At 35.8% G+C, this 27,164-nt stretch overlaps 1 protein-coding gene across 2 annotated transcripts in view; it reads right to left on the bottom strand.

The window, feature by feature from the left end:
* LOC134752328 (angiotensin-converting enzyme-like protein Ace3) overlaps nt 1-23,834 on the bottom strand; it is a 187,258-nt gene extending 163,424 nt beyond the window's left edge. For both annotated transcript variants that reach the window (XM_063688003.1, XM_063688009.1), the window contains exon 1: nt 23,605-23,834. The gene's annotated coding sequence lies outside the window, so the exon portion shown is untranslated. The remainder of the gene's footprint in view (nt 1-23,604) is intronic.
* Nucleotides 23,835-27,164: the final 3,330 nt, after the last annotated feature.

The raw sequence follows: 27,164 nt of genomic DNA, 5'->3' as shown, positions 1-27,164 counted from the left end.
CGCGTTTCATACGACGTTTTTCAACACACTTGCGAGAAAAAAAAGATACTCATATTAATCAAATTTTAATAGTTAAAACAGTTAGTATTGTGTGTTGCATCTGTCATACTGCCGGCCGCCCCTTGCCCTTGCCCCGGCCGCGGGCGGCGCGGCGGGCGGGCCGGCCGGGCCGCGCACCGCGCAGGCGGTCGGGCGCGCCGGTTTCCGCCAGTCCGACCAATTAAAGAAGGCTCCCTTTCCATGCATATTATTAGCAATCAGTTACCTTCTTAACTCAGTCGGATAATATAATGATAAAGCACGAGTGGAATAATACACTGAAAGAGCACGCGTGTTTAATATCTAGGATTATGAGCCAAAAATCGGTGGAATAAAAACGTCGTTTTGAGCAAGTGTGTTGAAAAATAATTTATCTACCCGATGAAACTATTACAGTTCACCGAAGTACCTAAGCCCAAACATACCTCGTTCCCGATCCCTTATCTTTACACGAATTAATTACCTTACATTACACAATAGGTAACTATACAGCGGCCAACCAACTGCCAATTGAGTAAATTGAACCTGCCTCCGATCGAACATCGACCGTCGCAACCCACACTTGAAATGCTAATAAGCGAGTTATCGTATACGAATCAACCAACTGCATTGATAATTTACACACGAGTTGTTTTCCAGTGTGTGGAAAAGCCTGTTAAATCTTCATTCAATTGTCACTCAGGCTTTCGCCTAACAAAAGCGCAAAACCGTGATGCGATACAACATCAGTCATAATTAATTAATGATGTACTCGTACCGTAACCGAGAATTTTCCTAAGAGTAATTTCCCGGTAACAATCCTTGGTAAGATTACACGCAAAAAAAAATACAGAACTATTGGTTTCCTGGCCGTAATGAATTTTAATTCAAAGCATATCCCCTCAAACCGAAACATATATTATATATGCATGTAAACTGTAATAATAATTAATGTTAAGAGTGTACACGCGCGGAACTTGCGACGGAAGATTTGACGATCGCGCGGGTTTTATGGTTTTCCTCAATAACTGAAAGTATACTTCTGATTAAAATTTCGCTATTCAAATCCCTCGGCTATATCACTAGCTTATTTATACTAAAATTATACTGCAATGGTATGCCGGGTAACGGTATACAATTGAAAATAAATAAAAATTAGATGTTTTCATGATTTTTTTCTATCGAGTCAACTTTAACCTTTTAAGGTTTTTCTTAGTCTGCCCTCGGAAATAGTCTACTCTTCGTGTGATTTCTTCCAATGTGTATGCCCTTCATTGAAATGTATAAAAATACTAACTAAAATTTGGCGGGAGCCCCCTCTCAATTACTTCCAAAAGAACATTTTCAATCTTATTTACCGGGATATTTTCCTTTATTTCTGGGAAGTATCCAAATGCTACCGGTAACATTACTCCGAATAAATTATTAGTTTATCTACACAATTGGAACTCGTCCATCGAGTGTTATGTTACAAAACATGCCGTTCTCCGGCCTAGTACTGATCCTGCCTACCTAAGCAACATCGGAGGAGCCGCATAAGCGTTGCTGACCCTTGAGAAACCTGCATATTTACACGCTTTTTTGAACCCCATGTCATAGTACAATAGAAACACCTCAGGAGGTAACTCTTTCCACATTCTGCACGTTCTGGAAAGAAACGTGCGTGATACCTGCTTATTATTGGTGTGCCACATATCCAAGAAATGGGAGTGAGCTTTGCACCTTTGGTGATATAAAAGAGGAGACGATGGCACTAATTCAAAAAGTTCTTCAGAGCATTTCCCATTGTACAGACAGTAGAACATGCATATAAGTGCCAACGTGTCTCTGAAGGCTAAGAGGTTCTAAGCCATGACGGCTTAAGTTCGGGATCGCTAACAATACGAACTGCCCGCCTGTTGGAACCTTGTTGCCGTGACAAATGGGGTTTTCATGGCGGAAAAAACGCAGACTTGCATTTTACTGCAGTTAAACTGAATTAGAATTACGTCCATTCGGAGACCTGCTCAAGGGACGCATTGATCTCAAACACTGCTGTTTCGCCAGTGCTGTCGCCTGCATAGCAATGAGTATCCTAACTACCGTAATTTTTGTGTGCATAAGTACAGTAGTCGCGTTGTAGTTTCATAGGTATGAATCATTAAAAAAAATGTGTAGGTAACCCTATTGTTTATTTGTGACGTTTTCAACCAAAAGGTACCACATTGTCGCTTGTCGATAAGGTTGATTTCGAATTGAAGCTATATGGAAATAGCGCCTTATTAACAACCGACAATAAGTACCCTTTTGGTTGAAAATGGCACATTTATTGAACTCTTGATGAGACAGCAGGTAACATTGTATTGTAGCTTAAATATGTTGCTAGTGCTACCAGAAATTTAAGCTACAATGTTGTAAATTTTATTCCCAAGAGTATCTGGACCGTAATGAAATTTTATATTTATTTCTTCTTATTAAGTTGCATTTTTGCGTTCTTAATTCAGTGTTATGCTATAGATGTTCGAAATAGGTCGTATTTATACAACCCAACCTATTGTAGAAAATAGGCAATAGCCTTTCATTCCCTTATTTATCACATATATATTAATGTTATGACAAAATAATTACATTAATATTGTCAAAATTGCAATACATAATAATCTTGTTACCTATCAGAGAAATGTAACGAATTTTATTGAGTAAATAATATCTTGATTATATTATCAACAAAGATAAAAAATCTGCCATTAATCTTCTTTTGTTTTGATTTATTTTGTTAATACCCCATATTTTTAGATATAGTTACCTACATAGTTGCGCAAGTCATTTAAGAAAACTATTAAATGTAGGTACATTGGTATACAGAACTATTAGCCCACTGACCTAGCAATGATATTATTTCACACTGATAAGCTAATGGATGCTACGATTATAGAAGTAATGATAACTCGAAGTGCTGTGTTTGTGTCTTGCCTAACCGAGTTCGATAAATATAAACCGATTATAATACTTATACAAATTCTATGCACATTGCCAGCAAATGAGTAAAACGTTTGGAGTGTAATGTTTATAGATTTCTGCCTTCAGTAGTTAAGTAGGGAGAAAATTAATATTGAAACTCCGAAGCTAAAACTTCTTCTGTACCTGCTACAACTGCTGCTAACTGTATAGCATAAAAAATCATGATTCATACTCATAAATGTTAATTTCGCCTTTACATCTAAGTAAAAAAAGTAAAAAAGCAGTAAATGACTAAATGAATGACCATTCTCGCACGTCTTTTCTACGCGGAATAACGCGCATGTAACACCCCTGGAGTTGCAGGGATGACCGTGACTACGGTGACTGCTTACCATCAGGCGGGCCGTGTGTTTGTTTGCCACCGACGTGGTATTAAAAAAAAGGTACTTTGCATCTCAATGAAATTATTAAATAGTATTTAACCAATAAAGTGGTCCCAAAGTTTTCAAGAACTAAATTAATTAAAATCATATAAACCGTGTCAAGCCGGTCACGAAGATAAAATAGTTTGATAACAAAAAATCCTACTTTTTGTTATCAAACTATTTTATCTGGCCAATGATTTCTCATATGTATTAATCGATGATACACCGCGGCCGCGGGAAATCGCCTTTTTATACAAACGTAGTCCTCATTTTTCTCCCTGGATAATAACATTATTAAAAATATTTTGACACAGTTTGTTGTATATCAACCACGTTTGAATTTTTCCGAATGTTTAATTATTATAAGACTTAGGAGCATTTAATTTTTTTTTATGAAATCTGTTTTTCGCTCCTAGTTTTTACACGAATAAAATAATAGGAAAACGTCAAACGTAAGGGGCACAGCTATGGTTAATAATATACATCAAAATGTGTTAAAACACTTTCCATAATGTCAATCAATATCCAGAGAGGAAAATCGGTACTACGTTTGTATGGAGTAGCGGCCGAAGTGTATCGTGTATCCTCTTAAAAAAGCTGCATGCGAAACGAACTGTTACCTACTTAACTGAACTGAAGGGTTGGGTAACGTCACATTTTGAATATCTGAATGTTGTAACTAATTTTATTGAATTGCTCGCTGCGGTGCGATGCCGCGCGGGTTGAATCAATCCTTTGATAACTATAGAAGACAAGTGTCATACGTGGGCGATCTCGTTGCGAACGCGAACGCCGTGGGCCCGGCCAGTAATAACATATACTAATCTATGGGCCCGGCGAGCCGCGCCGCGCCGCTTCGCTTCGCGTTCGCGAGTTGTTCGCTAGACGCTGCGTTAGCCAGTAGTTAGTAAAATTGCACTTGAATAACCGCAGTTAGTGACAAAAGTAGATTTAAAGTAATTAAGTATAATCATAAATTTATACCCGACACACTAGAAACTAGTGATGTACCGACTATTGATTTGGCCGACTAGCCGACTAGCCGACTAGCCGACTAATCGGCGCTCGGATGGCCGATTAGTCGGCCGACTAGTCGGCTAGTCGGCCAAATCCATAAATCATTTTCTCTCTTCAAAGTTTGCATTCGGATAGTCACTGCAGCAGCTTTGTCTAAGTTCGGATGCTTTGAAAAACATTTGTTTTGCTCTTTGCGTCGCTTTAGCTTTTCGCGGGCAATTTTTTGTACATTTGATTTAATAAATGAAATGCACAATATATGTAACATGATAATACGGCAACAAATATCCAAATAAAAAATATTTCGTTCAAATACAGACTTCATGCATGAAGCCTTTTGAGCATTTTGAGCAAAATAGACTTTCCTTAAGTGTCCCGCGTTTTATGAGGTTAATCATCTTGTAGTAATTTAATTACAGATGCTTGAAAAAAATTTAAATTTAAAAAAAACAAGGTGCTGTACATAATAAAACGTTTGCAATTGTTACCAACTACATAATATTGTACGGACTGCAAAATACGTAGGTTTGCCCTAGCTATGTATACATAAACATTGTTTTTAGTGTGACATTGTTCATTTATTTATTAATATTTTTGTTTTAAAATTTTACTTCATAAATTGCTGTTTTTGCTGTTTCATTTTAAGTTAACAATCTTTTAATGAAAGCATTTTGTTTTATCATTTTGTGTAAAGTACTATGTCTTTTTCTTTGAAACAAATGAATCTATCTATCTACTCCCTACAGACAAATTTAATATAACAATATGAACAAAAATATTCGTATGCACCCTCAATAGGTATAAAGTATAATTTTATTAATTTGAGTAAACTGGGTATTAAACATTTGATCAATATTTGCTGTTTATTTCGTTTATGTGCTATTTTTCTGTACCTAATAAGTGGCCGACTAATCGGCCATTTTGGCCGACTAGTCGCCGACTAATCGCCGACTACAAATGTGGCCGGATAGTAGGCTTTCCCGACTAGTCGGTACATCCCTACTAGAAACCTACACTGAACCCCACAGTAAGTTTAATAAGGATCGTATTTTGGGTAGGAAGTAGGAAGTTATAATATGTAAGTTTGAAAGTTGAATTGACATTTGTTACAGTATAGCTTTGACCCACGTTTAATTATTTCAGGGTGTTTTTTAAGCAATTCTTCAATTTTTTTAGGAGGTATTATTTATTTTCACTCATAAATATAAAATACTTATGTAATATAAAGTGTTTACAAATGACACTGTCCGACGACATATAACTTATTGTAAACCTAATTTTTGTGCTTGCCAACTAGGCCACACAGTTCGTTAAGGTCTTTCATAATTATACTAATCTAATCAACACCTGCTAATAATTGAGCAGTCAAGTAATAAGATGCAAGCCTTGTTAATTAATTGGTTGCTTAATAGTTCAAAGGTTGTAGGCTGAGCTGGCATAATATAACCAAGTAGATAGTGTTGATAAGGCTGTCTGAAATTTCGGTCTTAGATAAACAAGCAGGATCCCTATCCTCCCAGTGGTAGGGGTAGTTATACAAGTTGGTACATTATTGGTTGGTAGCTGACAGTACAGGAGAACTATTAGTGAACTATAATGGGTATATAGGTATAAGTTCGTTGAATCATTAACTCCTATTAAGGCGGAAACGAGCACATAAAAAAATAAAAAAGCTAAGCCAACTTAATAGAAAATACTGATCTAACACCGATATATACAGTATGTTTCTGTTTGTACACCTCAAAGCACCCCCCATTTTTAAATAAAATTGCACCCTTTCAAAGTTTTATGGCGCTATACACGACTGCACTTGGTTAATTGACTATTATCCATATAACCAACACAAAATTAGAATCAGATATGTTATGAATTAGGGATAAATTTTGAGTAAAAAATGTAACAGAGAATTTTCCACAATTACTCGAGAATTGATAACAAAAAGAAAAATTATCTCCAAAAATTCCTATTTTTTACATTTTATATTTTTTTAAACGAGATACTTGACCTGTACTTTTTTAATAATTAAAACGAGAGGTGTTTAATCTGAGTCTGTAATTTTTTTGTGTTCCGTACCCAGAGGGTAAAACTCCTACCTAAACGGGACCCTATTACTAAGACTCCGCTGTCCGTCTGTCTGTCTGACTGATAGCTAGACAGTTGAAATGTTCACAGATGATGTATTTCTGTTGCCGCTTTAACAACAAATACCAAAAACGGAATAAAATAAATATTTAAGTGGGGCTCCCATACAACAAACGTGACTTTTTTGCAGTTTTTTGCGTAATGATATACCCGTTTTTTCATCATAATTTTATTTTTTTGTTTCGAAAACATTTTATTACTATAGCTTCAGTTCAAACATTGACGCCTTCAAACTAATCGATGTTTATTTAGTTTGTTTAGCATTGACGAGTATCGCTCTAACAGAGCGTAATATAAATAAAAATTATGTAATCCTCAATGGTAAGGTCGATAGCACCGCGTGCGCTACCACACCAGTTAGTTTCAAGGTTGCTTGTAATAGCTGTATTGAGAGGTATGTATATGCAAACCAGCTCTTATTAATTTTAAGCGACTGACTAAATCGAGTCGAAACAATTTATGAAAGATATCGTTAGAAATAATAAAATAAATAATTCTAAGGATTTTTTTTGTACCTAGGTCTGGTTTATTTTATTTTATTATTTTATTGTGTTAACAGCCAGCCAGTATTGTTTTTTCTTTAGTTTGGTATGATTCGTTAAAGGATTATATAACTGAGTTGAAAATGTATTGTGTAACATACGTGATAAAATATCGAGAAGCGCTGGTGGCCTAGCGGTAAGAGCTTGCGACTTGCAATCCGGAGGTCGCGGGTTCAAACCCCGGCTCATACCAATGAGTTTTTCGGAACTTATGTATATACAAAATATCATTTGATATTTATCAGTCGCTTCTCGGTGAAGGAAATCATCGTGAGGAAACCTGACTAATCCCAATAAGGGCTAGTTTACCCTGTGGGTTGGAAGGTCAGATGGCAGTCGCTTTCGTAAAAACTAGTGCCTACGCCAATTCTTGGGATTAGTTGCCAAGCAAACCCATGCCGTGGCAAAATGCCAGGACAACGCGAGGAAGAAGATGATGATGGGATAAAATATCTAGGATACTACTTACATTTATTAACATTTATAAATAACGCTCGGACACCAATCGTTGAAAGTCGGGGAAAAATACAAATACAAATGAATTTATATCATTACTTTTTACAGCTGTTCTTATTTATAAGGGTTAGGTAGGTAATACCGGGACAAGTAATAATTTTCAAACGTAAAATCTGTGTTGGCGTGATACCAGGTACCTATTAGCTAAATGGTTTGCATTTCCAAGATTTAAAGGCCAAAGAAATCATACAAGCCAATTCGAACGTACAGTGACATCAAAATGACATCCAAATAATGTCATTAAGTTATCTTGCATTTCGCTTGTACGTGTCCTACATACGGGGGGAGGTACAAATATTCGCGGAATGAAGTATTTGCAAATTAAATAAAACAATAGAAGTATTTTTCGTTTTCAATATTTACCCTCGAGTTTATTGCATTTTTCAGATCGACTAATGAAACGTCGGTAAATAAAGGTAACAAAATAAATTCGCGTTAGACCCGATTGTAAATGTGATTTAATATGCGACTAATTAATTAATGTAGACCATTAAAAAATATTTTTTGTCTTTGCCCTCAAAATGAGGCGAACTAGCCAGCTCACTTCTTCATCGTCACATCTTTTTCCTCGTAGTTTTTTTTTAATTTGGGAATAATTAATAATCGCTGGGGGCCACGTGTTAAACCGCACCAAATAAAATAAATTCGGTTTTTGATCCGTGGAATTACTAAGGTCTGTTTTTTTTTATTCCGTAGACCAAAATGACTTTTCATGTGTATGAGATGACATTTCTTAGTACCACATGAAATGTCATTTTAGTCTACGGAATAAAAAAACAGAATTATAATTACTAAAATAATTAAAAGTAATAATTAATGTACCCATTGTAAACCTTACGTAAGTCACTCAAAACGGATGATGAAATAATCGGTGTCATTAAAATAAAAACAAGACTTGAAATGAAGTCGTTAAGAGAACAGATAATACAGTTTCAAGAGATCAAATCTGCGCAAACCAAAATGGATGGACGAAGCACTTACACTTGTCTTAAGCCTCCTTCAACTTGAAGCGGCGTATAGCTTTCCATAGTAATGACTTAGACACAATGTTCCTTTACAATTTGCTCAAAAATATTGCAGATGTAAAATAATTTACATAATTTATTTAGTCTCAGGTAAACATTACTATTTCGTGTGTGAAATATATTCCAGATTTTTTTTAACACTAAGTTTGTATTTCCGGTGAAATATATTTAAGGTAAAAAAACGATGATATCATTTCATTTATAAATGAAGCCTCTAACACAAATTTGCTTAACTATTTATTTTATATTGGAACTTGTTAATTAAAATTGGTACCGTAATTACTTTTGCCTTGGTTGAAGACATGTGTGACAATATGGATATCGAGAGGGAACGCAGAGCGCTGGCGGTGCGCTGCAATATACTGGCTCGTAGGTTTGCACGATGTACTGAAGAGGTGAAGGCTACGCTTTTTAAAGCATATTGCCAATCCTTCTACACGTGCAGCCTATGGATCAGCTATACGCAGCATGCATACAGCGCTCTGCGGGTACAGTACAACAACGCGTACAGGGTGGTGTTCGGGCTGCCGCGACACTGTAGTGCATCGGGTATGTTCACGGAGGGACGGATCGATGGTTTCCACGCGATCATCAGGAAGCGGTGTAGCTCGCTGTTGAGGCGATGGCGCGCCAGCTCGAATGCCATCCTCTGCACGTTGGCCGACCGGTGTGGGACACCGTGGCTGAAGCACTGGGTGCAGCTACATGCCCCATTATGTAAAGTTCTGTTATAATGTTATGTTTGTACTAACCCTAGACTAAAGTATTAGTATGTATGTTACTAACACATTATGGACTTTTGTTCGAAAAAAAATTATTATTGATATTGATTGATTGATTGAAGTAAGACCTAATAATACATTTGAATCATGCTAATAATAAATAGCATATTTTTAGGGTTCCGTACCCAAAGGGTAAAAACGGGACCCTATTACTAAGACTCCGCTGTCCGTTTGTCCGTCTGTCAGCAGGCTGTATCTCATGAACCGTGATAGCTATACAATTGAAATTTTCACACATGATGTATTTCTGTTGCCGCTATAACAACAAATACTAAAAACAGAATGATATAAATATTTAAATGGGGCTCCCATACAACAAACGTGATTTTTTTTGCTGTTTTTTTCCGTAATGGTACGGAACCCTTCGTGCGCGAGTCTGACTTGCACTTGGCCGGTTTTTTCAAATATGTATACTGTAAAAATCCTAACCTACGAAGGAAAATAAATACACTTAACAAATCACGATTTCCGTGTCGATAACCCAGTTTCTTCGATCGCTTACAGGCTTCTGGCCTTTTTACCGCGTTCGCCCAACACTTCAAGTCGTCAACACAACCCTTTGTGCTATAAAACGCAATCACAAAACACAGTGGGTTTAACTGGTATAGGACTGTACTACGCCTGCTAAGTGAGTTAATGTAGAGAGTCCGTCGTCGCTTGCCACACAAACTATTTATAATATAAAATTATTAAATTAATATGTATTACGATTAGAGTTTTGAATGATATAAGTCTAGCAATAATATGTATTACGTACAGTTTTATCTAGAATGAAAACATTTCACTCGAATTAATATTCAGCAGCAAAAAAGTTAAGCCGGCGACATGCTCCAAAAAGTCTATTAGTAATGACGATCGAGTTTTTATTATTATTTACTACTTTATTAAATAATAATAAAAGAGCATGTGCAGATAATTTTGGAAACCTGAACCCGCTCAGCCACTTCTGCTGCTATCTGCATCTTTTAAGTTATATTTGTGACAATTTGAGGTTTTCACTTATTACCTATTTTGTAACCTCAATAACGATTACACTTTAAACAGGAAAACTAGTATTTGTAGGGGAATTAATTGCTAATAGTTTAACAACTAGGTAATGAAGTATCTTAATTTGAAAACTGCTGGCTGCTTTGAAAATGTTTAATGCTTTCAACAATGAAATCATTGAAAATATCTTAATCGAAATCTCAACATAAACAATAGCACACTCACTTTTATTACCATTAGCTTTCGTGCTTTTTTGCCTAGGCATATACCTATACCCAGGTAGTGAAAACAAATGTAGAACAAAAGAGCATTACGAATGGCTTATTAAAGGGTATCCGATGAAAGAGATGGGACAATTGAGCTTGATCATCCGCCGGATGGAGCTTTTTCCTTTGTCGAGTCATAATCATTATTTTGCGTTTTATACGTACATATTACCAATTCACATACAATAGGCTATTGGTTTTATTTAACTTTTTCTAATCCGAGAAATGGTGACCTTCGATAACAAATTGATATTTATGCTGTGGTCGGATATTATATTATTCAGCAACTAGTTTTAACTAGGGAAAACGATTTTTCACTAAAAACCTGTTTTTACGGTAACATATATACGAAAAAGTAACCCTAATGTTTTAAGTAACGTAATATTACCTACGTTCCATTTTTCGTTAGAAACAGGTTAGAAATTATGACGAAACATGTCTTAGCTTCCCAACCCCACCTCACCATTTGTATGGTAACCGCATGACGTATTCCCAAGTGAGCGAATTCATTCATTAAAAGGCGCCACGCTTTCAAGGCACAAATTGCACATTCCATACGGAGCCCTCGTAACGCCACGTTTATTATTTATAAACTTCGTGATGTTATTTACGCTTTTCATTAGGTACCTACAAGCTATGAATAATTTCAGCATTCGCATAGCTATAACTGAGCAAAGTTCTTCCTTTCCAATCCAATTTACGAAAATCAAGCTGTTTTGATTCTGCGTCCAAATCGTTTTTTGATTCAAAGGCGGGAATGAAGTAACTGGAGGCTTTAGGGAAAATTGTGAGAAAAAATGTTTTCACGCCTACGTTTAGGATACTTATGGTGTCGTAACCACACTTGATTTTGGTCGATTGATCTAGAAATAGCGTACATACGTAGATTTGAGCAATCTAGGCGGCCAAAAGTCGAATTATTAAAAATCAACATGCTGATTAATCCCTTGATTAAATAATCTAGTAGACCCCGCTCCTTTTACCTCATTTGATAACGTTAGTGCCGATCAACAGGTACTTAATCGAAATTAGGGTCTTCACTCAGCGTACGAATCAGAGGGGCTACCGCGAAAACCGAAATTCGCAAATTGCAGGGATCCTTCTCTTTTACTCCAATGAAGGCGTAATTAGAGAGGCAGAGACAGATGCCCACAATCTGCGAACTTCGATATTCGCTGTTATAACTCAGTTCTCGGCGCCTTCAATTTAATCATGCTTAACCCTCTGCGACTGATGTGCGGTATATCAGACACCGCCAAATAAACTTTTTGTTGATATGTCGGGGTACGGCTCGATATAGCTCTGTCTCGCTCATTACCTTCCTAAAAAGACTCGCGGCATCGGACAGTGATGCCCGAGTGACGACGCGGTGTACACACCGGGAGATATGAGCTATGGGTGTCCCACAGACGTGAGTACAGCAATAAGTCCTGGGTCTGACATACCTCACTTCATAAAATTATGTACTTATCCGTAGTGTGAATAGTGTCTATCAGACGTTACCACATAAAAATATTAATGTTTCTATAGTGTCTGAGATACCTAACCACATAAATAATTATATTTTAGATGGCTGATCGAGGGAAACCCTTTAAAATAAGTACCAACTTCAGGACTGATTATTGCCTTATTCCGTCTTTAGATTCTCTCAATTTTTCTTTCAGGTATAAACACAATGTTAAAAAGTAGGAAAATTATTGAATTTACTAGAAGTTGTTGATTGTTTAGTTTTTTTATAATTTTTTTGTGAGCCTGAGTACAAATTGTAATAAACTATGAACTCATTAAACTTTACTATATTTTTCTTATATATTTTATTTTAAACCCATTTAACAATTTAATTTATTAAATTATTAATGGAATGATCGATTGATAAAACAATAGTTACCATTTTGCCATTAGTTTATTTTTAATGAATTATCGAAAATGACGTCTGATAGACTCCACATCAGTAGTCTCTCTAAAAAAGTCCCACAGTTGCAGAGGGTTAAAACGGGCAATAAAAATTCTACGTATTTTAGTGTAGGTAGTGAAAGTGATGGATTATACTTTAAATCGGGGTGAATAGACACGATTTTGGACTTCTAGCTCGATTTTAAGAATAAATTGAAATATCTGAATTAATAATGTTATTTTTTTTACATGAGTCTTAGTAGTTTCTTCCATTTTGTATACATATTTTTAATTTAAACCCGCTTATTTTAGAGAAAATCAAGAAACACCACCCGAATTCGACATATCCATAAAACGGGGTCGATAGACACGACATATGGGGTGATTAGAAAAAACAGTCAGGGCTGTAATAAACAGTAAATAAACTGACTTTAATTTACTAAAAAGTAGGTACAACATACTCATAAAATGTATGAGAAATGTATTAAAAAAATCTGCAGTAATAACATTCGTCTTATAATTAGTGATAGGTGACTCGGTATTACCGTAGAACATATAAAAATAATAAAGAACTGTTTTTTCTTATTCCACCAGCAATGATGACAAACGATCGTCATACCCAACAAAGAAAACTGTCTGTAGGTACTTGCGTTGCCGATATATTACACGCTGGCTATTAAGTTATGCTGCTACTTTGCAAATTTACAAACCTACACGTATACTCGCAGATATTTAACATACATACATACAACACACATATGTACAACATACCTACATACATAGAACAGAAGACAAAGAAAGGGGAAAATATGTTGTGACAACCCTAGCATAAATATTTTGCTCCATTATTTTTCTAAATCATTATTGCAGTATATGTGTGTTCTCATTGCAGTTTTTTTTCTGTAGGGGGTCACAGTTCTAATCTAACTTAACTTACTTTTCTGGTAGCAACTTTTTTCTCTTAGGGGTCACAGTTCTAAACCTAACCTACTTTTCTAGTAGCAATTTTTTTCTCTGAGGGGTAACATTTCTAACCTAACCTACTTTTCTGACCGTAGGTAATTAGTTTGAAATCCTGAGCTATCCAAATATTTTTACCGATGTTTTGTGCAGATAGTTATATGGATGCTGTTTAGCAATAATGTGTCAACCCACATTAATTTTGCAATAAAATGTTAACTTTATTTGTCAATTTTTGCTTAACAACATCCATATGTTTTATTAATTATTTTAATTTTTATGCGTAATGAAAGCTATATTAAATGTAATTAGTTTATATGTATCTTATACCAAACAACGATATGTATATCGTATGTTATATTATTTTATGTTATACTAATTGAAAATATACATTTAGTGCATTATAGATAACATTAGTATACTTTTAAAAAGTTTGTAAACTGAAATTATACGAAAAGTGCGTATTCATTATGATACGCACCCGCGCCCTGGTGACAGAGTACCTCACAGAAAAACTCTTTCGTACCAGAGATTGGCAATACACTATTTCAGCCATTCTTAAAGCGTGCTCCGCGAAACCTATGTGGGGGCTTCGCGAGAATACTTGTACTTAATAGTAATAAAGAAACACAAACCCAGCTCTTCTGTTTTGTTTTTGGGGCTCCGTCAAATATTTCGCTTTCCAAAAGGGTTCCGTCACCAAATAAAGCCGCTGCACTGTTCAATATATTAATACTTACGGGCTAATTCGAACAATGCTTATACAAACATTTCATCAACCAAAAACGTCACTTTGGACACAGATCGGTACCGTATCGCTGTGACATTTTATAAGCATTTTTCGAATTGTGCCGTATGTCACGAAAGTAAGACTGATAGAGTGGCTTCTGCTCTCAACAAGAATGGAAAAGATTTGTAATAGGTATATACATAAGAAGACGGCCAGTCCATTGAACTTAAAAGTACAAAGTAAAAAGATGCCTCGGAGATGAAAGTATATCCTTATTTTGGGATCATTTTTGTAAGAAAAATAAACGATTTAAAATAAATATATTTTATTTCAGAGAGTAAGTTAGGTATACTAATAATCAACATGCAGGCACAAAAACGTGTAGCAAGTTTTTTTTTGTTTTTATCCTTGAAATATTATTCTGTTTTCTGACTTTGGGCACAATTTGTTGCAGATAAATATAATAGTACCTACAAAAAAAGACTAGCAGAACACTGATGACTGACATAGTTAAAATAATTTTCAAAACATTTTATTAGGAAAAGGGTTTTAAAACGAGAGAAATTTAAGTATAAAAGAAAAACAACATAGGTATTAAAAGTATACAAAGGATATGCTTAGGTAGTTAGATGCCGTATTTTAATTAAAAAAATGTCGTAGTTCGAGTTTAGGGTTCGCTTAATTTTAGACAATTCAACTCCCATTCTAAACATGACCCTGTCTGTAGTGTCTGTACCCTAAATACGTAAAATACCTACACGTCCCGGAATTAACAGCAGACCTTTACAATGTTATAAAAAAAACGATATTTTAACGATATACTTTGTTTGTAATTGAAATTCCGATCATAACGTATCGCCATGGCAAGACCAGATTTATTTCTTGGACATGGAGGAGACAGTTAAAGTTATATATATATATATATATATATATATATACCTAGATATAGGGGCCCGCGACAGGTGACCCGCCGCCTAATGTTTACGTTAACAACATTAAGCGTGATTGTCACAGAGGTTTGCCTCTGTCCCTTGAAACGGGGCGGTTGTTGTAAGCACCGCCGAACGTAGCCGTGAGTCCTGGTGTGGTACGTAATGAAATTAGCTATTAGTTCTTTCTTGTAAACTTTTGCCTGAGGTGCGGAGTGGGCATTAAGATTTGGGCTACGGTTAAGCCATGTCGCGCGCTCTCTCGTAACCGCACCGCCGTGCGATTCGTGTGAACGTTAAGTACCTGCCACTTGACTCACGGATACGTTTCCGTTTCTAGATAATTATAGTCTTCTTCTTCTCAAATGATTTTTTCGCCTAAGACAGTAATCTGTTAAACAATACTTATTTGTTATACAAGGGTGCGAAGTTGTATTTTACCCGCGAGTGTTTCAACACACGAGAAGTAAAATAAAAGCACTGATTTTGTCGCTCTTATTTGTAAATTTCTTAAAGTTTGGATGTTTAGATATGGTAATTTTGTATTACACATATCCTGTACTTGACGTTTATCAGACTACATTTTTATTATTATGCCTTTGAAGTAGTGTAAATGAAAGTTAGACGAAATCAATTTTCTCCAGAAATTACTTCAAAACAAGTGACAATTTCTCTGAAAATCGACTTAATTTCAACATAATTTTGATACTGGACGAAGCATGTTGCTGATTTGTATTTGTGGCCACCTGACGAAGCCTGCGTTGCGGATTTTTTACATGTAACTATATTATTTTTTAAGATTTTCTCAAAAAAATAAAATTTTGATACTTAAACAATCTACAACATTTGCTGAAACTATTCTTATACATCAATTTGTATAATTTACCACCATACATTTTTGATGAATTTTTAAAAACTACCCCTTCTTTTCATATATTACCGGTGACGCACGCTCGCGATCTGATTATTTAAAGGCAAGATGAGAAGACGTGCTAATAGAAACCAATACTTGTTATTTAGATATTACGTAACAAAACGTGTATAATTTCAACGACTAAATCTATCAATTTTAAATTTTTGCTCCAAAATCGACTACGGCCCCTTAATATCGAACGAACCATTATTATGAGCGTTTTACGTTTTGTTATCTGTTAAGTTACTTAAACACGCTCCATCCAAGGTCAAATTACTTTCTCCACTAGTGGATAAAATGCGTTTTTCCCCGCTTGTTTTAAAGAATAAAAGACAACTTTCCGAGCTAGTGAGGGGAAAAAGCCATTGTCTCTATTGTGACGGGATCTAAGCTTCCAACTTTGGCGCGTGGCACAGCAACAATGCCGTTTAAAAGCAACTGAATCGCGATAGTACTAAAGTTCAAATGCTGCGCAGTTGCGTCACCGTTGCGTCGTGCAGCGGCCATAGAGTTAACTAGACGCCGATACAGTATTCATATTTCAGGGATAAGTTCGCCTGTGTTGTATTTAATTTACTCTGTAACTGTGTTTCTCGTGTTTTTATTATTTCTATGTACAATAAAGTATATACATACATACTTTTCTGTGTTCATACATATTTATGTGTGCTTTGACTGGAGACAGACACATGCGAATAAAAACACACTTTATTGTTTATAGAAAAATATATCTCCAAATTTATTGGCTGTCGTTTATTCGAAACAAAATAAACATAAGTAATTTACCTTTTTAAAAGGTTTTTTTTTCATGTACCTACCTATAGCTTTGTAAACCAACGCCTTCTACCCTGATGTAAAGCTTCTAACTTTACATCAGTGTACGTCAAGGGAATTAACCATTAATTAGGTAGGTAATCCATCTAACGAAGCTCCTGATTTTGGAATGTAACGAGAATTAGATGTTATTTATAAATACCAACCTACTCATTTATTATTTCTACTTTACAAAGAATCGATTGCTATTTAGAATAATTTTGACGCAGTTTACTACACTGGCGGTATTAGCAATAACATATATATTTTTACTTTTGTTAATTATACTCCTACAAAATTGAGAGCGGAAGCAGGGCAAGCTCGGCCGAATTTCACCTTCCCATACAAACGAAGTTACGTTCTTATTTTAAAACTACGTGTTGGATTGCAATGAAACTTTGCACATACAATGACATAAGGTATATCTAGGTCTGTAAATAGTTTATATACCTCCAGTTTATAAAACAAACGAAATAGAGCAAAAACAAGTTTTGTATAAAAAACTTAAATTTGCTGTATTTTTTAACTTTGGTATCTGAATCAACATAAACTAATTACGTGAACACTGTAAATAAAACAACTACGGAAAAATATACAAACTACATATAATCCAAGCCTTTACATAGCAGTATTTTCGATATTTCTTCCGCTAACTTTCAGACACTTGACCGTTGGTTTCTCCATCCACCCACCAATCGTCGTAGCCTCACTTTTTCCGTGTTGCCACTACAACCTATATTTTTTGCCAATTTAAGTTACATTTAAAATAAACTATTATCTTTTTATATTGAAATTAAAGTAATATTGATATTTAATTTTAGAAATGCTCAAACATAGATATACCTTATCCTATTGTAAGTACAATGTTTCAGCGCAAACTAGCTACTCGTTTTAAAATGAGAGCGTATAAAACAGAGGGTCTCCGGCAAGCTCGGTTCTCCATACAAACGGAGAACCGAGCTTGCCGGAGACCCAAAATCAAAGGCGAATGAATCGAAAAACTAAGAAAAATGCTCACAATTTATCAGGGAGTTTTTGTGGCATATTTTAAAGAACTGAATGGAACTATAAAATCGTCAACATTATGGGAATTATACTCCATGTTGAAGGCAACGATGTATGTGAAGCATAATATCAACATAAAAGGCTATATAATCTTAGTTATGTGGCTAAAACGACAGTCAGACGGATGCAAGGCGATAATTAAAGATACATAAATATATCTTAAAGATTTGGGTAATAAATTGATAAACTATGTGTAAAATATACGACACGTGTGATAAAGATAGGTAGGATAGGTGGTAGTTATATTTTGTGCCTAGTTTACTTTTAGTTTCTTTAGAAATAAAACTTTGATTTCGTGGAGATTTCTTTATTTATTTCATTGCATGTTTGAGAAAAGCACTATTATACATACATCGGTGTGAAAAGGGGTTGTCGGCCTTATTACTATCCGGCCTCACTACGTTCAGCCGTCTATATGCATTCGGCCAGCAACCCCTTACTTCCCAGCCTCTGTATTAATGTTAGTACATTACAGCAAGCATGTTGAGTACGCTTAAAGCAAGGGTAGTGATAGTTCACTACCCTTGCTTTAAGCGTACTCATAAAGATATTAGATCCATATCTGTAACGTTCTAATTACCCCTGCTAAATATTTGCCTAAATATTGCATTGAATGGTTTATTTAACAAATTGTTTATGTATCCATTAACTATTATTAGGTTTTAGATAATTTAAAAGCGTAGGCCGGTAAATGTTCCCATTCCTCCTACTTTATACTACGCATATCGTCCATAGCTCTTTCAACTATCAAAAAATCCGATGGTTTATTCATTGCGATAAAATATACATGAGTAACGTTCTACTTACCATAAGTCGAGATAGATTTGGATTTTGCAAGTTGTTAGTCCTCTTGTAAAGATGTGACGTCTTAAACAATTGTCGCGAAAAATATATGAAGGGTACATGGAAAGAACATGTCTAGTCACTTTTTTTAGAAAATGAGATTTTAATCTCAAAATGTAGAGCCCTTAATAATAAATAATAATAAATCCGTTTATTTAAAAGACAACATAGGTCCACACTACTAAACTAACTAATGAACTATTAGTTACAACTTTTGTTACCGCTGCAATTATAAATATAACGCCTTTTTGTCTCACTTTAGAAACACCTATACACGAATAAAACATGGTTAATTACCTACATCGTTCCTTTCAAACCGCGATAACTCAAAATGTTGTCAAAGTGACTAGACATGTTCTTTCCGTGTACCCTTCATATGTTCTTCACCACTGAAAAACATTGCAAAGGTGAAGAAATCTAATAAAAGGTGCTTCTGATAATTTAAAAGAAACGATTGAAACTGATTTAAACTTTCACGATTGTTACACATTTTTAAATTGTAAAACGGGATTTAATCGCGTATTTAAGTTTTAAGATTTACCTCCGACGTTTCGAGGGACACGGACGACGTGGGACCACGGGGACAACGCCGTTCTCGAAACGTCGGAGGTAAATCTTAAAACTTACATACGCGATTAAGTCCCGTTTTACAATTTAATAACGATTGAAAATTACTACTTTTGGGAAAGGATTAGGGGTCTTGACAAGGGTACTCCGGCTTCGGGTTTACGTTACATTTTAATATATTTTATCCTCGAAAACTAATGAAGGGTTCAAAGGAGTTTTAGCCTGAAACGAAATACTCGTAACTCAATATGGAACTAGATGATCCTAAATTATGACAAAGCTTTACAATATTTAATGCATGTTAAACTACAGCCAGATGTTATCTTACAGAGATCCACGCTAAACGAACGGTGTGATCCCGAAAACATGTACTCGTTTTAAGGCCACTTAAGTATTCCACAGTGCGCCTACGTTCGGAAGTCAGATTACATTGAGTTGGGATGTAGGCACAAAGACTTCATATTACATGCGTGACCTCCCGTTACCTGGGAGCGAGGACCCGCCCTTCGGCCACGATAATATGCCATTGGGAGCTTGATCTGCATAAACCTTCATGTCAACCACACGGATTACTTCGTAAAATTGTGTGTAAGATTATCAAATATCGTGGCACCCGATCTTATAAAAAAAAACTATTTAAAATATTAGGTACGAATACCTGTGTCACTTTTATAGACAAATTGATGATATATATCGACGCTGGAAAGGAGAAATGGGATAAACGACATGTAGCCAACTTTACAAGAGAGCCAAAAAACTGCGATATTTTCAGAAAAAAAATCATTAAAATTCGTAATGAAGTCGAATAGCTTAAATGAGTACCTTTATATGGTTATAGTGATATGTCATATATTATAATTTAAATTGGTTATTTTAGAATTTAGTGTCGCTTAAGCAAAATGGCCGTAAAAATAAAGTTAGGTAAAATTATCTTACCGACATGTTTCACAAGAAATTGTTCAGGTAAAAGAGTCCAAGCTAAATTTGGCATAATAATTAATCGAGTAAAAATTATCTTATTGCAAAAGATGCTTATTGTAGAGGAAAGGAAAAATATATAGATGTAAACCTCGACATGGAAAAAATCAAGATAAATTATCTAATCACTTTTCAAGAAACTATTTAATTTGATAAGCTACTAAACTTATGGGACACATTCAGATTCAACCTGTCCTAGGGTAGGTACATCCTATTATTTTTTTAGTTATCAAGCACGGACACTAACTTTTGTTAGTATGTATGAATGTTAAGATTATATAATTTTTGAAAACCTGGCTTGGTATTTTCTGAAATTATTATGAAAAAGGAAGTAATAAAAAATATTACTATAGTATTTCCAAGTAATTTCAGGAAAAACGGAATAAAGTACAAAAGTTTTAAATGTAAATGTAAAAGATAAACTCCGACAATTCAGCTTTGACAGTTAGGTAAATTTATCTATCGATGTTAATTTGCGCATGAAGCATATACTAGGTGAAATGTCTCAAACGACATTAATAGTACATTATGATACAAGTGTGCTAAGTTGGTCATTACACACGAGCTGTAAGCGAGCGCGCAATAAGAAAGCCGATGTATGTAAAGACCAATGCACACGCGTTTCATACGACGTTTTTCAACACACTTGCGAGAAAAAAAGAAACTCATATTAATCAAAGTTTAATAGTTAAAACAGTTAGTATTGTGTGTTGCATCTGTCATACTGCCGGCCGCCCCTCGCCCCGGCCGCGGGCGGCGAGCCGAGCGGGCCGGCCGGGCCGCGCACCGCGCAGGCGGCCAGTCCGACCAATTAAAGAAGGCTCCCTTTCCATGCATATTATTAGCAATCAGTTACCTTCTTAACTCAGTCGGATAATATAATGAAAAAGCACGAGTGGAATAATACACTGAAAGAGCACGCGTGTTTTATATCTAGGATTATGAGCCAAAAATCGGTGGAACAAAAACGTCGTTTTGAGCAAGTGTGTTGAAAAACTTATTATTAGGGCAGGTAAAAAAATCTAACCGACAGCGAAAGGTTAAATTATCATAAGGCAAAATTATCCAAGTGAAGATTAAACTGTACTGGCAAATAAGTAAAAAACTGTAAGGTTCATTATGTGGAATAACATTTCATCTAATCTCCACTTTTTAAAAAGTTGTCAAAATCTAAGTCGTTTAGTGATTGAAATGTGTCCGTGATTCTCTGAATCACCGACTGGATGCGACACTAAAGTCGTCAGATTGGTATGAAATCTAGTCCATTCGACGCAGAAAAATCTGGCGATTCCAACGATGTATATAACTCAATATCTCTAAAACTGTCGCTTATCCCATTTCTCCTTTCCAGCGTCGATATGTTATACATAGGTAGGTAATAAGTGACTTGTCAAACAAATATTCTCCAAGGAAATCTCTAAGGCTGCGTCTTACGTAGGCGAACAAGTCGCGAACGCGAAGCGATGCGGTGCAGCGCGACGCGGCGGCCCACGCGGCAGCACACGCGGCGGCCGACGCGGCGGCCAAGCGAATTTACCGCGAATGCGAAGCGTCGCGACGCGGCGAGGAAGAAACAAACCGTTGATAACTTGATACGTATGGAAGTGTCCTATATAGGTGTGCGTTCTTCGCGCGAACAGGCGCGATGCGATGGCCTTGCCCAAAGTGGGCAGTGGGCTAAAATATACCTAAATGTCAACATTTAAATAGGGACTTACCTACATCTAAAAAAAATAAAGTAGTACATAATTTTTTATACTTATCAAGAAATTACTGATTATCACCAAGTAGGTAGGTACTAGCTAGCTGTAACACGGAGCATCTTTATCAGCATAGCTCCGCGAAAACTTGCAAATGCAAAATGCGATAATCCTATGGACTTACTACCGGATCCGTCGAAAATAGATATCGATATCGATATCATATCGTACAATGTACATACGAAGTAGAACAAAAGTAACAAGTAGATAGTACCTATATAAGTATTTGTTTTTCACCTCAGCAGCTCGAACAAGCCTACTTTCGTCACTCCCTGGAGTGACGAAAGTGCGACTTTCCTCACTCCAGGTAGTGAAACCCAGGTAGCTACATTGTTTAATGTAGCTTTTTAATTTAGTGAAGGCCATGAACTTCATACTTTTACGTACGGTACGGTACGGTACGGTACGGTCCGGTCCGGTCCGGTACGTTACGTTACGTTACGTTACGTTACGTTACGTTACGTTACGTTACGTTACGTTACGTTACGTTACGTTACGTATCATCGTACATATTATAATACTTTTTTTTTCTGTTTATTCTGTGTAATTCGAAATACATTTTAACCTTTAATATGTTCTCACTACTGAGGTGAAAAATTATGTGTGCAACACGAGAGCAAAGTTATTTTACATCTCGTGTTTTTGAGTCTTTCGCTTTCTCGGTACTCAAAATAAACACTCGCAAGAAAAACCAACTTTCCTCTCTTGTTGCACAAATAACTATTGTTATACATGAAGATATTGTAGGTTCTACATACCTATAGAATTAGAATATATTATAAAATATATTGAGAACCTGTTAGATATCATTTTGATAGGTATTATAATTTAATTTTCGTAAATATAATTAGGTAAGTAAGTATATTGATTGCCTAATATTACCTATTTTTCAATTTCATAGGTGTAGGTACCTACACCCTAATTATGGTATCTGTGTGTCAAAACATACGTGGAAATAAACGGTTTAAAAACGTAGGTAACCAATACTTCTAGTACTCTTTATATCGTGGTGTATAAACAGTTCGCGCAATCACAAATCAACCTTCAAGATGTAAGATAATTTTCGAATTAGTCCTTCACATTCTCAAACCCGATCTCCGGTATTTAGGGATACTCGGTCTTTCAATATTAAATTACTGACATTACAATGTACAATCTACCTTAGGAGCGTCTAGTTGGTTGGTTTCAAAAATTATGCATCCAAGATTGAATGATAAATTAAACTATTATATATACACACTACAAGGTACTTCGTTCGTACTTTGATTATTTATTTAAATAGGTGGATACTTCATTACTTAAGTAGGTATGTTAAAATTGTACTACCTACTACTATCATAATCATCAGTAGATTCGTAGTAATGTATTCCAAATGCACATATTATGTCACCTAGTATTTTAATTTAAGTCATAGCTAGGTTAACAACCTATTTAAAATAATGAGCAAGTCACGTAGGTAAGGAGTTAACGAGTAATGTTTTTATAATACTCACAACAAAAAGCTGGCCCCGATGAAAATCCACCAAGCACTTGCACAAAATAAGGTTTAAACTAGAACACTCATTCTAACAACATTAGTTCACACACAATTCCATTGTCACACAACACTCAATACTACGGAAAAGTTTAAAGAATTTTCAGCAACCGCGATGTATAGGATTAACGTGACGTACGTACAGTGCGACCTCCGCGCTCGACAGCCGCGGCTAGACTGATGTAGTGATTGTAGTGAACATCGTATGGCAAGATTGGTAGGAGTGGGGAGTGGATCGGAACTTGATTCCAAAGATCGGTCAAAGGTTATCGCGATACGGCCACCGCAAGGGTTCAGTTTTGTTAATAATCCGACACGTAAGCTCAAAGTAGTCGCATCGCAACCAGAAGAAAGCATATAGGTATAATTGGGTTGGCCGGTTGAAGTATTTAGCAGATGGCGCCAGCATAGCTTGCCCTGTCAATCCCTAGAATTGTGTCAAATGTTTGTTTTTCTACTCGTCGACTATAATCTGTGTATTACAACTTCATATGCAACACTACAGCCTTACTCTTTTCAACGTTGGATAGTCTATGGCACTTCCGACTCAAGCATAAGAATTTTATCGATACGGTTTAGTCAATTATAAAAAAATTGAAAATAGAACTTCATACATTTCGATAAAATTTAATATTTCTTGTTTAAGGAGACTCGATTTAATGCAAATTAGCCTACTTAAACACGCTGCTTGTTTGGCCAACAAAAACATTTTATTTTATGTTGTAGTAGAAACAATTGCTTCATAACTTTCATAAGTCAGAAACGCGCAAACCGCTTAGCGATGCTTGTTAGTCTCCATAGGCTACGGTGGCCAAAATCGAGAAAAAAACTGTCTTAAAATTGAATTTAGCAATAAGCAGGTACCAGGGCCTCATGAGTTACGAGAAGGTGTCGATGGCCAACCCGCCGGGGGCGCCGGGGGCGCCGGGATCGGCGGCCGGGGCGCGTACGAGTACAAAGGTATCGCGGGCTGCGCCAGCTCGCGTATCTTAGCTGTATACTTTTGGTTTGTTTACCTATATGATTCTACTAGTTGAAAGTATTATTTTTTTGTCTCGTAGAAAAAGTATTGTATACAATATGTATAATCAAGCTTGTCAATCTCGTTCCTTACTTAAGCAACTCAGCAAGGTTCTTTGCTTAAACACGGTACTCGACTGAAAAGCTCTCTATTATATCACGATTGTATAAAATACTGTTGTTTGTGTCAAATTGTTTAATAATTAATATTTGCTTCAAACTTTTTTGTCTATGTTCATAAAATGTATAGAGGGTAGAGGTACGTCCACCCTCTAATAAAAAAAAATCTTTGTCAAAGACGCTGTCCAACTGCTGTGGTTAGACTTCAAAGCAATCATTTTATTCATTAAATTATTAAATAAGACAACGTAGCGGTACTACTACCACTGATTATATGAACCTGAATGGAACTATGGACTACAGCAATGCATATATTAGAAACAGAAGCAATGCATATATACTGAAGATACATAATTATATTTGAGTGAAATCCGCAGTTTAAGTAGGTTCAGAAGGAACCGCGTCCTAAACGCATCTGGAAAGCGTATTAACCGTGATGAAATGTATGAATGCAAGTTGGAAGCCTGTGCAAAATGCCGTGTGTAAAGTTTAGTTTAGTTTCGTATATCCTCTTTCCATAAACGACACGGTACTCGTTCCACCAGACGATGTCTCCTAGAAGCACATCCTCATAAAACCGTTGCTTTTACAGGCTGCTTTCGGTATCTCGCAACCAGGTGTTGGAACAATATTCCTCCACCTATTCGTGTTATGAAAACTAAGCGTAGTTTCAAATTTCATTTCAAAAAAATCCTTTTAGAGAAGCAAAGTTTGGGAATTCCTCACGGTTACCTGGTTGCTGATTACCGAATTTAGTCTTAGTAATCCTGCTTAAAAATAAAGATTTTCTCTAAATCACATTTGACACTACATACATGCTAACCACACTGACACTTCTATGTCACAACTATGTGCAAGCATTAAATGTCTCTATAGTTTAATTTAAACTGTGTCACTAGTTATTTATTAATAATTAATTAGGTAAGTACTAACTTTCGACTATTTCATTATTTTCCACTGTTTTTTGTTGACGTGATCAGGTCCTGGCAGAAAATCAGTGCTTTTCCTAATGGGTGAAGCGTAATACTGAGCCAGAACCTTTTTGTTTTGCTTCGACGCACACAGGATTTTTATTTGTATAAAACAGTATTTTTATGTATTTTTTCCTTTTTCTCTATTATGTAAAAATCTGTGTGACTTATTTGTTGTTGTAATTTTTTTTTCTGGATTGTTCTGTGTACCTATGTCAAATAAACAGTTTATCTATCTATCTATCTAGTGAATCAGTGTGTGTAGTGGTAGGTGGGTCGGGTGGGTATGCTGTATCTTAGAAAATATACAATAGTGTAATAAGTAGGCATGCCTAAAGTTATTTGTATTACTGGAAACCTTGTGAATGCGCTTTATCAACGCCTATTTTTTATTAAGTTGTCAGGGTATAATTTTCAGTGTATATTTCCATATGTAAAACATGTTTTAATAAATAATACAATATTATAAACATAAGTATGCCTTTTATTTAAATCAAATGAAGAATTAATAAAACAAAAGAAGAAAAAAGTCTGTCCTTGAGGTACTTTCATATATTTCGTGTTATGTAGATAACAAATTACTACCTACCAATACGGCCAATACCCGCCAGGCTAAGGCCGCTTCCCCACTTGGCGGCGCGGTATCGGTGCAGTACGCAGTATTTCTTCCTGATTGACTCCGCGCCATCTCCGCGCCAATCAGGAAGAAATACTGCGTACTGCACCGATACCGCGCCGCCAAGTGGGGAAGCGGCCTCAACCGGTAAATCTTTAGTTCCATTGGTACACAACGAGGGCGCCACTAGTATAAACGAACTTTTGAAGTGGACAGTTTTTTGTATTTTATCGTTCTTCTCCTAGTGAATAATATATTCATTGCTTGAAAACCTGGCAATCCTCAAGATTCCATTTTTCGAACCACTCGCTGTACGCTCGTGGTTCATTTTTGGAATCTTTGGCTTGCTCGGGTATCAATATTAGCACGAGAGGTTATTAAACAACAACTTTGCCCCTTTGTAAAACAAATAACTTTTTAAGTACAGTTAGTATTGAGAAGGGAGGCACAAACTGTACTCTATATGTATCGTAAAGCTTAAATTTACCTTACTAAATAGGGATGAACATGAAAGCTTTCGTGGTAGTAAAATAGAGTGAAATGCTTTTAACCTACGGTTCGCAATTCATTTACTTTTATAAACGTTTTAGTAGGTAGTTTCGTATCGTATTGTCGGCGGCGGCGTGAAACCATAACCAACCCATGCCATACCAAACCATGCCTTGTCAAACAACCACGGACTTAAATTCAGATAGAAAGCGTGTCCTAGAATGTGAACTAAGCATTATTTATTTGGTTGTACTGCTTCTTAAAACTTCTGCTTTCTTGTACTTTTGTATTTTATTTTTTACT

This window comes from Cydia strobilella, chromosome 2, assembly GCF_947568885.1.
Source record: "Cydia strobilella chromosome 2, ilCydStro3.1, whole genome shotgun sequence".
NCBI lineage: Eukaryota > Metazoa > Arthropoda > Insecta > Lepidoptera > Tortricidae > Cydia > Cydia strobilella.
The sequence above is the reverse complement of the archived record's forward strand: the minus strand, read 5'-3'. Positions and strand labels throughout refer to the sequence as shown.